Raw genomic sequence first — 15,374 nt, 5'->3', positions numbered from 1 at the left:
TAAGTCAAGCCTTGTAGAAGAGTAAGATTCAAATTGGAAGAGGTCGGGCATAACATGCGGAAAATATTAACGAAGAAAGCGTAGAGACTGGAATTCAAAGGAGAGCCTGTCTTGTGCTACAGTTGTGAGGAAACATGACTGATTTATCTCTGACAGGTATGTGGAGGCTGAACCGTGGGTGTCAACCTCAGGTGGATGGTCCTAGCAGGCATTAGGGAGTCACTGAAGAGTATATTGGTTAAAGTCCTATTTAGGAAGGTTATGCTAGTGTTGTATGCAGGAAGGACTGGGATGGCGAAAGACTGAAGTCAGCATCCTGGGCATGAGGAAATAAAGGATTTGATAGAGGGGGCAGAAGCAGGGGGTCACCCAAGCTACTCAAAAAGCAAACAAACAAGCTAAATAAAAAGAGGCAAGTCCTCTTGTGCCAGCCTCCATGTTGCTACCTCCAAGCTCTTTCTACATACAAATCCTGGTTGAAGAAGGAATGGGAAAAAACAGACAGATGGAACTTGACAGTCAGTGATGGAGGAAAGAAGACCCAGGTGTCAAAGATGGGTTCCATTTTATCAAGCTCGGGTAAAGGGAAAAATCATAACAACTCAAACAGGAATGGGGAAATCTGGAGAAAGAACATTTTGGAGACTAGATGACTAAAGAAATGTAAACAAAGCTCTCATTCTATACTTCTCCTATGGGTCTTTTCATCTTGAAAACACAAACTCTGTATCTGCAAGAGCCAAACATCCAGTACTTTTTTCTTGGTTCTATCAGAATTTTAAAAATCACAATAGAAGAAAAAGACTCTTAATAAAAAGGAAAGAAAAATATATTCATTCAATAATCATTTGAGCTGCCTCCCCTCACAGGGAAATGATCTTAAGAGCTTTGAATGAAGTGGTATGGGTTGTTGGTTTTGCCCCAATTTCTATGCGTTGGAATTGTACAGCAAAAGCTAAGAAAGATGCATAGGTTTACTGAAAGCCTCATCTGCCAAAGTTCAAAAAGGACGAAGGCGGGAAAGGCAGGAAAAATCCCAAAGGAGGATTCAGAAAGCTGATCCATTTAGAGTCAAGCATACACTAAATGGAACATCCAAGTTCTGCAGGCGGAGCCTGGAGGAAGAGGGGTGCTCTGTGCTAAATGCACCTTCCAGATGTTGTTCCTTCCGTACAGAGCCTCTCAAGTAGAAAGTGTAAGGATTAGGAACTTTGGGGACCAGAAGAGAGACATGCCAAAGGAAAGAGAATCTCAGGAACTTCTTTCTGCTTTTTCTTGCCTTTTCCTTGGTGACACTTCCACTTAGCTCCATAGAGGTAGTGTTGTCCTGGCTTGGGAAGCCACACTTCTGATCCTGACACCCACATGCTCCTTAGTTAACACTGATAAACCACCAGCCACACCGGCCACCGTTTCCCCATGAACAACATGAGGTAGGTGGCCAGATAATCTTGCAGGCACCATCCAGCTCCAAACAAAATGCATGGCCTAAGTGAGGCTCTGCCACTTGGACCTCATGCATACAGCATGCTTAAAGTTACCGGAATGTTCTCTTAATATGAAATCTTCATGTACAATCTTATCACAATCTCATACAAAACACTGGGAAAATTCTGATATCACAGGAATCATTTGAAATGATTTTGATCACTTTAACATTGCAGTGCTAGGACATCTTTGATAATATTGTTTTCCCCATAGGGATTTTTTTCCATTCTAGATGCCCAAAGCTTGAACAAATGATGCTCCCTGGACCATGATACTTGTTCCTTGTGTATAAATGCTGCAGTGTTTTAAAAAAATTCTTCTCCCAAACCTAAACCTAAGGCTCAGCAACTCTGAATGGATATACGGAAATCAAGTCTTAGGTGCATATCATAGAGTTCCTTATAGTAAGTCCTTCCAGCATTGGGCTTTTGGGATGGCTGCTTAGCATGGTTGTAACTGTTCATATTGAGCTTTTCCAGACCATATTGCCTAGCTTAGTTATACCAGTCAGTCCTTGTTTAGGACCAAAATTTCAGTATCATATCACATACAACTGAGAAAAATAACGCTTCTTTAATCAGATTCTGTTTATAGTTATAATCTAAATGATAATCAACAGCTTGGGAATGATCCTATGCCTTAACTACTCGTACTTTCAAAAATTCAAGGTCCAAGCAAATATAAGACCGGTATTAATTACAAAGATACAGAGAGAACCCTTACTAATGTGATAATTCTTGCTTTGTGCAAGCAGTAGACACAAATGATATTTACTGTTATATTACCTTTTAGTTGCTATCATTCCACATGGTCATCCGAAGGCACAAAGGCATGATTGGTTTTCCAAATATAAAACAACAAAAACTCCAACTCAGGGTCCTTCTTTTTTGGTTCTGATTTAGTTTACCAGGGTATTTATTTAGGAGAAAACTATATTTCATGACATTAGTCACTGCCCATACCAAGATTAGGTCTCTGGCATTGAAGGTGTCTAGGAGCAATAAATAATACTGAGAAATTCCCCAACTCACATCCACCTGCTCCTGCTGACTCCCAGCAAGAAGCACATACAATTCTGCAGGAGCTCATGACTACAGCTGCAGAAATGAGGCTCAGGGGCCCAGGGTCACCCTTTTGAGGGTATTTGTGCTTATTTGGTTAAACAGGGAAAGAGAATGTAGAGTTACGTTCACCAGCAAACATAAAAAAACTCACTTAATACTGTACTCAGTTCCTCTTTTGCTTTTCTCTTGTGCCAAAATATTGTAACATGGCAACCTCAAAATCCTGTTCCTTTTCTATACAAATATTTAAAGAGAAAAGTGAATCAAATGTCATTCAGTGCAAAATCAAGTCCCAATATTAGAAACTATTAGTTGATTCACTCAAGAGCCATCTTCCAAAGGCAACGAAGAATAACTCCAGCCCAGAGCCTCAACCACTCTCCTGTCGGGAGCATGTTAATGACCGCCATGCAGAGGAACTTCCCAACTTATGATAGCTGGACTTTGCAAACCTGTTTACGATGATTTTATCATAAATATAAACCCATGAAAATAACCAAGACACATTTATAAATATGCTAAGCGGTGGTTAGCAGTCACGACCATGCCAAGGAATCTGGCAGTAACATGAGATGCACTGACTTGTAAGGCCGAAAAAACTTTGACTCCAAGAATGTGATCAGATATAGAAAATCCATGCAACTGAAACCAAGCAGTCATTTCCGGAAAGAATGGTTTGCCCCTCTTTGAAAAGCTTAAGGATAAACTTGGGGAGACATCAAAGGAAGATTTTCCAGCCAGAGCCTAGAATGATTTGATCACCTCGGAAAGAGAGCAGTTGATCAGAGTTCCGGGGGAAATTGAGATGCTTTGCTTCTGGTCACCCCTGACCACCACTGCAAACTCCTAGAGACCAGAGATGGAGTTGTCTTGTCGCAACTATATTTCTGGGTCTTCACACTGCTTCATTCAGGGAAGGAAGAACAGTCCATTTATAACCTCACCCAGGAGCTAACTAGGTCTTTAAACCCCAAAACAACCCACAGTTACAAATAAGTTATACTGCTACCAACAAAGCAAAATTCATATTGCCAAGGAAAACAAAACTAACCCACATATTCAACTGTTGCTGTATTCTACATTTCGTCTTTCTTAAAGACCATGACATAATTTACAATAAAGATCATTACTACCTATAGATTTCACAAGGCAAATTTCAAACACCGGTGTTTCTTTCCACAGCGAAAATGCTAAAATATCATTTCAGAGAGCAAACATAAAGTCTATTACTGCGTAAGTAAAGAATAAATTGATTTTTATTGCTAACAAAACTAAATTATATAAACACTCTGCAGACCAAACGTTCCTTCGAAGCTTCTATAAGGATGAGTTTCAATGCTTACTTCTTACCAAAACCAGCACCGCAACTTCCCTGACAGCAGAGATAAAAGGACACAATTAATATTAGGGTACACATACATTTCCTATCGTAAGTACATTTAACAATGCTTCATAATGCAACACCTAGTTTTTGCTTCTTAAAGAACCGCCAGCTTCCTGATTTTCTATTATTAACTCTTCCACGGAAAACTGTCAATACAGTTAATTATATAAATCAATTTCCACTGATTACAAGGTGAATTTGATTTTCATGGGGATATAAACATACCAGGTATGAAAACACAAAGGCCAGGATAAGGCAAGATTTTTTTAAAACATAGCTCTCACCTGGTGATTTAGTATCTGACATGAAATTAATCTGAACAATTACTTTCTTGGGATTATTTTAACTTTCAAAAATTACACCATCAAAAACGTGGGAAGGTTCCTGTTTCAAAGAGAACCAAAGGTAACAAAGAAAGACCCTAAGGGGGGCGTCTGGGTGGCTCAGTCGTTAAGCGTCTGCCTTCAGCTCAGGTCATGATCCAGGGTCCTGGGATCGAGCCCCGCATGGAGCCCCGCATCGAGCCCCACTTCGAGCCCCGCATCGAGCCCCGCATCGAGCCCCGCATCAGGCTCCCTGCTCAGCGGGGAGCCTGCTTCTCCCTCTCCCACTCCCCCTGCTTGTATTCCCTCTCTCGCTGTGTCTCTCTCTGTCAAATAAATAAAATCTTAAAAAAAAAAAAAAAGAAAGAAAGACCCTAAGGTTCAAATCTGGTGGCATAATTCCTTTACTAGGTGGTGATTTAGGTGTGATTTAAGAAGTGTTATATATTTTAAGGAAATGTTTTAGTATAGTTCATTAATTTCACCAAAGTCAACCACCATTATATTTATTGAGCGTCTCTGATATGCCCAGCACAATGTTATTCGAGTACAAGATATGAAGAGTTTATAATCTAGCAAAAGAGATAAAACCATAATTAGTCAACAATACAGTACTAAATTGTAAGGACCTATCAAGGTACGTAAGAATCCAGGTGGCTATATACATGAGCCGATGTATATAAAATATACCTTTAATATGCAATAAGATTTAAAACTTAAGAAAATACTTTTCATAAAACTCAGTTTTGAAATTAGTTTAAATCAATTTTAAAAAGCTAGGAGCACTAGCACACAAAAAAGTAAAGGGAAAAATTAAAAAGCTAAATAAAGTCTGTACTATTTTCCTTTCATAACCTAAGAAAATAAGGGGAAATATGTTCCTGAGGGAAGTGTCCTGAAAGTGAGCTACAGCAGGCCAGGAAAAAAATGCTTCCTCTCTGCTTTTTCACTTTTTTCCTTCCCCCTTCCCAAAGCAAAGGGTGAACATTTGAATCTACTGCGATGGAAAATTCTAGAACAGTGTCTCCCTGTTCGCTGCGAAGCACCCTGCAGCATTGTATCACTACTACTTCCTGAGCAAGTGGGGCCCCCCCACCCTCTACCTCCTGGTCTCCCTCATCCTCCCAGAACCTCCCATGGGCTTCGCTCTCCCTCCTTCCTTATGGGAAAGCCTGAAGGAAAATCATCTCCCAGCCAAATCGCACACAGTCTCCTTCGCATCATCACCAGTCTCCTTGCCATTCAGAACATCATTTTCCAAACAAATGAGGGCCGAACCATCAAGCCTGAGGCTAAGGCAGACTGAGGGAGCCCAGCGTGGTGAGTTGAGCGGGTTTCCCTGCCAAACAATGGAAGCAAGAAAACAGGAAGTGCCCCATTGCTTATCACATAACAAAAACAAAATGGGGAAAAACAAGAGTTGAAGGTGTTAATTCATTGAGTGATCTAGAGCAATAGGAGAAAATCTATTGCTTTTCTAATCCAGGAAATACACAAAGCTGAAAACAGCAGTCTCCTAAGAGAAAATGTTAAGGTAATTACCACAAAAAGAATGATGGCTGAAGGCAATTTTTCTCCAAACTGTTATCCCCATTTGGGAATTACATTTCTCTCGCTCTCTCTCTTTTTAAAGAAAATTAATGAAATGGAAAACATCTTTAAATCACAGCAATTTGTTCTGTGGAAAGTTTTCCAAATGGTAAGCATTCGCCTTGGAGTTCATTTTTCCCTAATTAGTTCTATCCAACTCTTGTACAGATTAAAGCTTGTGAACCTCAGTTCAAAACTCTTATTTAAATATTAAAATGTTATTCTAATATATATGGGAAAGCGAGACCTATATTTATTCTACTCTATAGGGGAAGAGAGGCCCTTGCCAATAGCGTGCAACACTGAAGAAAATGCTTCACACCACCTCCTGCCCTTCCCTACAAACACCAGCTGGTGCGAGGGTTCCAGGGGCCATCCACTCCTGCCAATGGTCTCCAAACATACCTCCAGAATCTGTCCAAAACACACTCCCCTCCTTCTGTGCAGGTCAAGGTCCCATGCATGTGGCAAGAATCTGTTCCCATGTCCCTTCCTCTGTTAAGTTCTTCCAGAATCTCAGGAGTCCCTTCTCTGAAATTCTATTGCTCATTCCTTAAATCTAATCATTTCATCCTGAATAATTACATTTTAGAAATACAATTTGTACTAGGATTTTTTTTTAAACAAGAGCTTTGAATAACATGATTAGCACAGCATCTGACACATAATAGGTATTTATTAAATATATGTATCAAGGGATCATTTTTTAAATCACTTATTCCATAATAAACCAAAATGATATTTTTTGTTGAGTAATTTTTTTAACCTATTAAAAAATTTTATCCTATTTTCTAATCCTCTTGAAGGTTTCCTTTTTCACACCGTTTTTGTTCTCATTTTTGTTGTTGGTTTTCTATTTTAATTTGTTGACACAGGTGGTGATTGTGGTGTCTGGGGTGTGCAGTTCAAGGAACCATTGATGAGTGTGAAAGGCGAATTCCAATCCCTCCTATACATGCCACTTTGTCTGGTCTGTGCCATTAGTTGAATAAAGGACGTACACTTGCTTATTCTGCATTTCCATTTTCCTCTATTAGCCTAGACTGAAGCATGACGGATACACCATGATCAACTTTCACATTTTTTTCTTGCATTGGAATATACAATCTGGTGCTCTTCTTCATTATCATTTTACTGAGTGATTATCAAATGGGATAGAATTGCAGACTGGAATTTTGTGAACTGAATTATTCATACGAATGAATTTCAGTATACGGAGCATCAGCTTACCATTGCTCTGAGCGATCAGCTAAGTTTGACAAATATTTCCTTACAGGGGACTGTTGTTGCAATATTATTTGTAGTGTAGAATGTCAAAATGGTAAAGCTCTACTATTAATAATGGATCTACAGACTCATGAAAGGAGCACTGTGCCTGCAATCAACAAGCTTAGGTTTATCTGGCTTTTTTCTTTTCTTTCTAAAAAGAAATCCTCAGAATTCCAGTTACAAGACATAGCGCACTTCAATCTTATGCCCTATAAAATCTTACGTTCGGAGGTTAATAAAATGAGATTAATCCAGAGATACTACATGTTGAGTTCTTTTCTTTTTTCCTTTCAAACAAAATACGTTAAATGATGCACAGTCTGCACTATGGAAGAGAGAATCTGGAAACAACTTACTACTAATGGAGGTTAGCTGCCATCCAGTGGCTGCAAATAAAACTCACTTGCAAGAAGAGGAAAGGAAATGCAAAGGGGACCCATGTCTCAAGACTACAAGGCTACCAGTAATTTACTGGTTATTCCTGTCTCATATTTACAAAAAAAAAAAAACCAGAATGATGGGGAAATTGTCGAATGCTTTAATGGAGAGAAGCCAAAGTCTCCTCTTCTGTAACTCCAAGCCATAAGAAACTTACCTTTACTTGTTTCCCTTTCAAAAATCCCTAATTTAGAAACTTTGTCTACCTGTATTATATGAATGAAACTAAATAATGAAATAATTATAAAAAATAAAATAGACCTGACTACATGAAAGATGGCACATCAGAGAGGCAAAAGATTTGTATATCAATCTCTAAAGAAGAAAAACACGAAATATATCCATAGAGTGATCCCAATATTGATAGTTACAGAGCAAGTTCACTTTGAATGATTTTGATCATTTTCTGTTATGTAAAATGTATTATCATTCTCTCACTTAAACTCCTTAACCTATTCTAATATGAACATTTTTAAAATAGTTTTTTATTATTTTATTATAAAAATAGTGTACATTTATTGTGGAAAATAGAAAGTTAAATATGAGAAAGTAAAAATAAATGTCAACAAAATCTGAGCACTATTAACATGTATTCTGCCAGTCTGTTTTCTATGAGAAATGTCCTGCCTCTCCCATCTCCCATTCTCTTAAAAAACTAAATTTACTTTATTTAGCCAATATACTTTTTCTTAACTTTTAGATTGGTTCTGATTTTTCACTATTATAAGTACTACAAAGAGGGCCACCTGGGTGGCTCAGTTGGTTAAGCATCTGCCTTCGGCTCAGGTCATGATCCCAGAGTCCTGGGATTGAGCCCCGCATCGGGCTCCCTGCTCGGCAGGAAGTCTGTTTCTCCCTCTCCCTCTGCCTGCCGCTCTGCCTACTTGTGCTCTCTCTCTCTCTCTGTCAAATAAATAAATTAAATTAAAAAGTACTACAAAGAATATCTCTGTATACAAATCCTTGTATAAATCTCTGCTTATTTATTTCAATAAATTATTAGAAAAAGTATTCCCTAAATATTATACCCTTTGGTTCCCATGAGAAATGTATTTATTTTATCTTTGCGTACATGATAGATGGGAAATGATAAGTCACTGCAATCCCACTGCTAGTATAACTTGCAAATATTTAGCAATAATGAGGCTGAACATTTTGTTGGACATTTGGTGGGGGGAGGGGGTGTGCGTATGTGAATTTCCAGTTCTTTTTTTTTTTTGAGATTTATTTATTTATTTGAGAGAGAGAGAGAACACGAGAGGGGGGAGGGTCAGAGGGAGAAGCAGACTCCCCGCCGAGCAGGGAGCCCGATGCGGGGCTCGATCCCGGGACTCCAGGATCACGACCTGAGCCGAAGGCAGTCGCTTAACCAAATGAGTCACCCAGGCGCCCCATGAATTTCCAGTTCTTATCCCTTCCTATTTTTCTCCTGGTAATTTTCGTTCTGTTGATTTGTAATTGCTCTTTCTAAGACTGGATAAAGATACAGCACACACACAGAAAATAAATAGCTGCTTCATTACTATCATAGAAAGTAGAATTAAAGACAAAGCCTTAAAGATTTGGACCAAAACAGACACTTCATTTTTATTAAAGGTATAATCCACTATGAGTATATAGTAGCTATGTGCTAAAAAAACAGTATTAAGGGCGCCTGGGTGGCTCAGTTGGTTAAGCGACTGCCTTTGGCTCAGGTCATGATCCTGGAGTCCCGGGATCGAGTCCCACATCGGGTTCCCCGCTCAGCGAGGAGTCTGCTTCTCCCTCTGACCCTCTTCCCTCTTGTGCTCTCTATCTCTCATTCTCTCTCTTTCTCAAATAAATAAAATCTTTAAAAAAAAAAACAGTATTAACATAAAATAAGCAAAGCCTGTTAGAAATACAGGCAATATTAACAGAAAAACAATAATAAAAGAATGTTCTAAACAATGTGTTAATAGAAATATATTAAACCTTATAGTCCCCCAAATAATACTATTGGTCTATAGTGACAAATGGTTATGGTTAACAAAACTAGTAAGACCAAAGAAACCTTAATACGTTGTAAAGAACAAAAATCACACAAGTCACAATCTCTTACAATAATGTTATATATTGGAAATTAATCATGAAGGAATTCTATGTCCCCTGACTGCTTTAAGAAAAATTTTGGAGCACCTGGCTGGCTCAGTCAGCAGAGCATGCAATATTTGATCTCAGGGTTGTAAGTTTGAGCCCCACGTTGGGTGTAGACATTACTTAAAAATTAAAAAAATATTTTTAAAAAACAGTTTAGAAAAATTTCTTTTAAATTACTACTGGATCTTTGCAGAACTCCAAACTGCAAATACAAGCCACTTGGAATATAATAAATCCCACTAAAGACTCAAGAGGACTGATAAACAGGAAACGAGAGGGACATATGTGGATTCACTCCCAGGGTCCTGAGAAAGGCAGGCAGAGAGGGTTGGGAGAAGGGTGCCCCTAGTCAGGCTGAGTTGGCCAAACCACCCCTAAGGGGCTCTGACCCTTGATGCTTTGAGCACAAGTCTTTCAAGACCAGCCCAGTACCCAAGACAAGTCCTGGAGCACCCCAAGTGCTTGAGAGAAGGGATGGGGCACAAAGGTTGGTCCAGGACGGAGAAAACAGGTAGGAACTGGAGGTAGGTGGCATTACCACCTAAGATCTCCTTATTCATTCCTTACCTGGTTCCCAGAGCCTCTCTCTGGAATTCTAGATGTGTTCCATCAAGATTCTTCATTACCCTCCCAGGACCCTGGGATCATGACCTGAGCCAAAGGCAGACACTTCATGACTGAGCCACCCAGGCATCCCCAAACAGAAGAATTATTTTAAGCAACTCAAACTGCAGTAAAGTTTTTGCACATATCTAAGATATATCCTAAAGAAAAAAAAAAAAGCAAGTTGTTTTCAGTAATCATATTGTTGGTAATAATAATGGGATTATTATTTTTAATATATAATGAATAATATATGTCCTACCATATAGTAGGATAAAGCAAATAAGTAAGTTGGGTAACATCATTGGGAACCAGGATTTTCAGTATCAGATGAAAGGGATACAAACATAAAAATCAAATAAGTAAAAGCTGGTTAATTTTGAATTGAATATATCATCATGAACTCATGAAGTATTTTTCTCTTTTAAAAAGTCTGGAGCACCTGGCTAGTGCCTGATCTCAGGGTTGTGAGTTCAAGCCCCACATTGGATGTAGAGATTACTTAAAAATAAAATCTTTTTTTTTTTAAGTCTATTTTCAGGGGCGCCTGGGTGGCTCAGTCATTAAGCGTCTGCCTTCGGCTCAGGTCATGATCCCAGGGTGCTGGGATCGAGCCCCACATGGGGCTCCCTGGTCAGCAGGAAGCCTGCTTCTCCCTCGCCCACTCCCCCTGCTTGTGTTCCCTCTCTCGCTGTCTCTCTCTGTCAAATAAATAAAATCTTTTAAAAAGTCTATTTTCTTTGCTCTATCCACTGAAATGGAAATAAATTGTGATCAGCTCAGTAGCAGTGAACACCCCTAACACCAGATTAGAGTCCCTAAATAAATCTCCCATGAAATAGAACCAGAGCTCCTTCAAGAAGTCACTAATTCCTAGAGTAGGGCAGGAAACATACAAGACGGCATGACGCATCTTTATACCAGAAGGCGAAGAAGCTGTCAAAGGCAACTGGGGTCATATCAAAGGACACAGGAGCCAACCTGAAGTGACTCCCATGAACCAAAGAGGAAATGTAAGGAATAAAAACAAAATGACTGCAATAGATTTAAACAGAAAAATACATAATATCCATGATTTCATGCTGATACTTAAAAAACGAAAACAAAAAACATTTTGCGCACTTCTGGAGGTTGCAATGGGCACCAACTTATTTTGAAAACTGATAAAGGGAAAAAAATCATTGTTCCTGCTTTTCCAGAACAAACTGCATTTCACAGCAGTGAAACAGTTTATGAGAGTTGTTTTTAGAGAAGTCTAGTTTTATTTATTTATTTTTTTTAAGTAGGCTGTACGCCCAGCATGGAGCCCAATGGCCTAATCAGGGATCGTGAGTTCCAGGCACCCCTCGAGGGATCTTGTTTAATCCTTATGGCAAATTATTACTGAAAAAAATTTAGTACTTCTTTGTGGTTTGTTTTTTGTTTCAGTCTTTAGGATATATCTTAGATATGCACAAAAACTTTACTGCATTTTCAGTTGTTTAAAATAATGCTTCTGTTTATGGTTAAAGCCACTAACTTGAGACATAGTTAGAGCCACTTCTTTTTCAATTTATTTCCAATTTTTAGGAATTGCTCTTTTTAAAAAATTGATACGATTTTTTTAATGTTCAAAAAAAAATTGATACCATTTTTTTTTTTTTTAATATTCAAACCTACCCATGGAGGGGCACCTGAGTGGCTCAGTCAGTTGAGTGGCTGATTTCGGCTCAGGTCATGATCTCAGGGTGGTGAGATGGAGCCCCAGGTTGGACTCTGTGCTGGAGTGGGGTGGAGTCTGCATAGAATTCTCTCTCTCCCTCACCAACTGCCCCTCCCCCACCACCTCCACTGGTGTGCGCATTCTCTCTCTCCCCCCCCCAAAAAGGGGGGCATGGAATGAGTACTAAAGATATTGAGAAATTATTATTGGATGGGTATAATACTGTAAATATGTTTTTAAGTCTTTATTTACTAAAGCTACATACTCCCATCCCTGGCAGCCAGGTGCTAGGGTTGGGAGCTAAAGTGAGTCTGGCATCTTCAAGTGCCTGGGCCACAGAGGCAGCCCTGGGGGCAGAGATGGGTCAACCCCATTAGGCTACAGCTGAAAGGCTGGGGTTGGCTGGCCCTGGTTTTAGGGGCCCCGCTGTGAGCGGCCGAGGCTCAGAGGAGCCAGGATCTACACTGTGGAGGCTGCAGGGCCCTGGTGGATGAACTAGACTGGGAAACTGCCCAGATGGATCCCAAGAAGACCATTCAGATGGGCTCTTTCCAAATCAACCCAGATGGTCACCAGTTAGTGGTGGAGGTGCCTTATGCTCACTCAGAGGCCCATCTCAGAGCTGCTGGAGGAGGTATGTGACCAGATGAAGGAGCATGAAGATCAGACTCACCCATCCACCCACCGCAAGAACTATGTCTGTGTAGTGGACCAAAATGGAGAATCCAATGAACTGGACCTACAGGCCATCCGGATTGATTCAGACATCAGGGGCACTATCAGATTTGCTTGTGAGGACATTATGGAGGAAGAGAAGAATGAACTCATTGAATTCTTTTCTCAAGAGGTTGACAATGTGAAAGACAAACTTTGTCACAGGCAAACAGATCTATGGGACCATGCCCTGTACATATTGCTAAATGAGCTATGAACCACTCGAGTAGCCCAGACTGACAGGTTTGATGGCTCACCTCCAGGAGGGGAAGAGGGGAGCAATGCCTCGTCACTATGTTTTTACTGAAATGAACCGAGAAATTATGAATCCAAAAGTACAAAAAATAAATAAATGAATAAAGCTACATACTGATGTATTTGTAGATGAAAGAATGTGATGTTTGGTATTTGCCTTAAAATCCTCCAGCCATGGGACACCTGGGTGGCTCAGTCAGTTGGGCATCCGAATCTCAATTCTGGCTCACGTCATGATCTCAGGGTTATGGGATCAAGCCCCATGTCAGGCTCCGCACTCAGCTCAGAGACTGCTTGAGATTCTCTCTCCCCTTCTTCCTCTGCCCCTCCACCTGCTCATACTCTCTAAATAAATAAATAAGCAAATAAATAAATAAAAATTTTTTTTTAAATCCTCCAGCCACAACAATGGAGATGAATAAATAAAACAATTCTCCAAAACCATCAGAGAATGTGGTTAACTGTTCAGGTGGGGGATGGGTACAGAGCTTTCATTAGACGATTCTACTTTCATGAATTCTTCAACTTTTCCATAATAAAAAGCTAAGAATTTTTCGGTGGTTTACAGTGTTTGACGCTACACACAGCCCAAGTGGGATAAAGCCTGAGAAGAGTGACAGCATGGTGTGAATATTGTGAAGTGAGCAGACACCATATCATCTTGTTGCTTGGAGGCGCCAGGCCTTCTTCTCACTCCTAACCCCAAACCTCCTCCCTTTATGCCTCTTCACACCAACTGCTCCAGTAATACCACAAAGCCCAAAAGACACTGAGGGGTTCCAATCTTGCTATTTCGTGAAAAATGCCCTGCACCTTGTCCACTTGGCAAGTTCCCATTCTTTGCTTCCGGCTTGCTTAGGAACCCACCTCCATAGTAAAGCTTTCTGGAATGTCACTCCCAGCTCTCCATCACTAACCCCTCCCATCCTCGAACAGAGCACAACGCAGGGTAATCATATGGTCGTGACTCATCTCCTCTACTAGAATGAACCCTTCAAGTATTTACTGTTGGGGGATATTAATAATATTTAACAACCTATACACTAACAAAAATTAATATATGAATCAACTAAAAATCAGTTCTTACATCCCCGTTTATCCTCTAAATAAGCTAAACTATATGTATTATAAAACAACTAACAAAATCTTATGTTCTAGCACATGTCAGCTTAAAATACATGCCTGGTCTAAGGTATTGTCTGATACAGAGAACTGCATCGATCTCTTCCAACAAATCTCCCCCATTAATTGCACAGTCGTTGGGTGGCATCGTCGGAGAATTTCTCTTTAATATCAGCTACATTTGTCATGGGGCTGGATATTCACCCAGTTTCTACTAAATTAACAGCAAATACATTCAGAATTTCCCTGATCCTCATAATATTGAGATTTTTACAGATTCAAAATCTCCAGTAACAACATTATCATTCAGTCCCTGAAAACGTCCATGCCCTAATCCCATAAACCCATGGATATATTAATGTACATGGAAAAGGGAACTTTGCAAATGTGAATAAATTAAGGATTTGGGGAGGGGAGAGATCATCCTGATTTATTCAGGTGGGCCCAACATAATCAGCTTTAGAAGCAGGTTGGGTGCCTGGGTGGCTCAGTTGGTTAAGCGTCCAATTCCTGATTTCAGCTCAGGTAGTGATCTCAGGGTCATGGGATCAAGCCCCACATCAGGCTCTGTGCTCAGAGCAGTCTGCTGAAGATTATCTCCCTCTCTCCCTCATTCCGCCCCCTCCCCCCATTCATGAGCCCACAAGTTCGTGTGTGCGCTCTCTCCCTCTCAAGTAAATAAATAAAATCTTGGGGTGCCTGGGTGGCTTAGTCAGTTGAGAATCTGACTACTCGTTTCCACTTAGGTCATGGTCTCAGGGTAATGGGATCAAGCCTCGCCTCTGGCTCCATGCTTGGCATGGAGTCTGCTTGGGAATCTCTCTCCCTCTCCCTCTGCCCACCCCCCAATAAATAAGTAAATCTTTTAAAAAATAATAAAATATTTTAAAAACAAACAAATAAACAAAAACAAAAGCTGGAGACAGGAGGGTCAGTGAGAAAGAAGCAAATGTGGAAGAAGGAATGTTAGTGTGGTGCAAAGAGATGCCATGAGCCAAGAATGCCAGTGACCTCTAGAAGCTGGAAAAGGAAGGGCAATGAACTGACCACTAGAGGCTCCAGAAGGAATGCCTGCTAAAACCCTGATCGGAGCCTAGTGAACATGACTTTGGACTTACAAGACAGTATGAAAATAAATTTGGGTTGTTTTCAGTCACCAAGTTCGTGCATTTATTATAGCAGCAATAGGAAACTAATAAACAAGTCTTCAAGGGTGTTTGCTGGCATGTCACATTTAAAATCAAACCCAACCATTCGGGTTCCATGAGCGATGGTTCACTCATGCGGTTAAGGACGGTTCTGAG

The 15,374-nt window shown here is 40.1% G+C and overlaps 1 pseudogene; it reads left to right on the top strand.

The window, feature by feature from the left end:
* The first annotated feature begins 11,181 nt into the window (after window positions 1–11,181).
* On the top strand, window positions 11,182–12,910 carry LOC114204728 (protein canopy homolog 2 pseudogene; annotated as a pseudogene).
* The last annotated feature ends 2,464 nt before the right edge of the window (window positions 12,911–15,374 follow it).

This window comes from Eumetopias jubatus, unplaced genomic scaffold (genome assembly GCF_037043125.1).
Source record: "Eumetopias jubatus isolate StellerSeaLion01/CBP00866 unplaced genomic scaffold, mEumJub1_p1.0 scaffold_5, whole genome shotgun sequence".
Classification (NCBI taxonomy): Eukaryota; Metazoa; Chordata; class Mammalia; order Carnivora; family Otariidae; genus Eumetopias; species Eumetopias jubatus.
The sequence above is the reverse complement of the archived record's forward strand: the minus strand, read 5'-3'. Positions and strand labels throughout refer to the sequence as shown.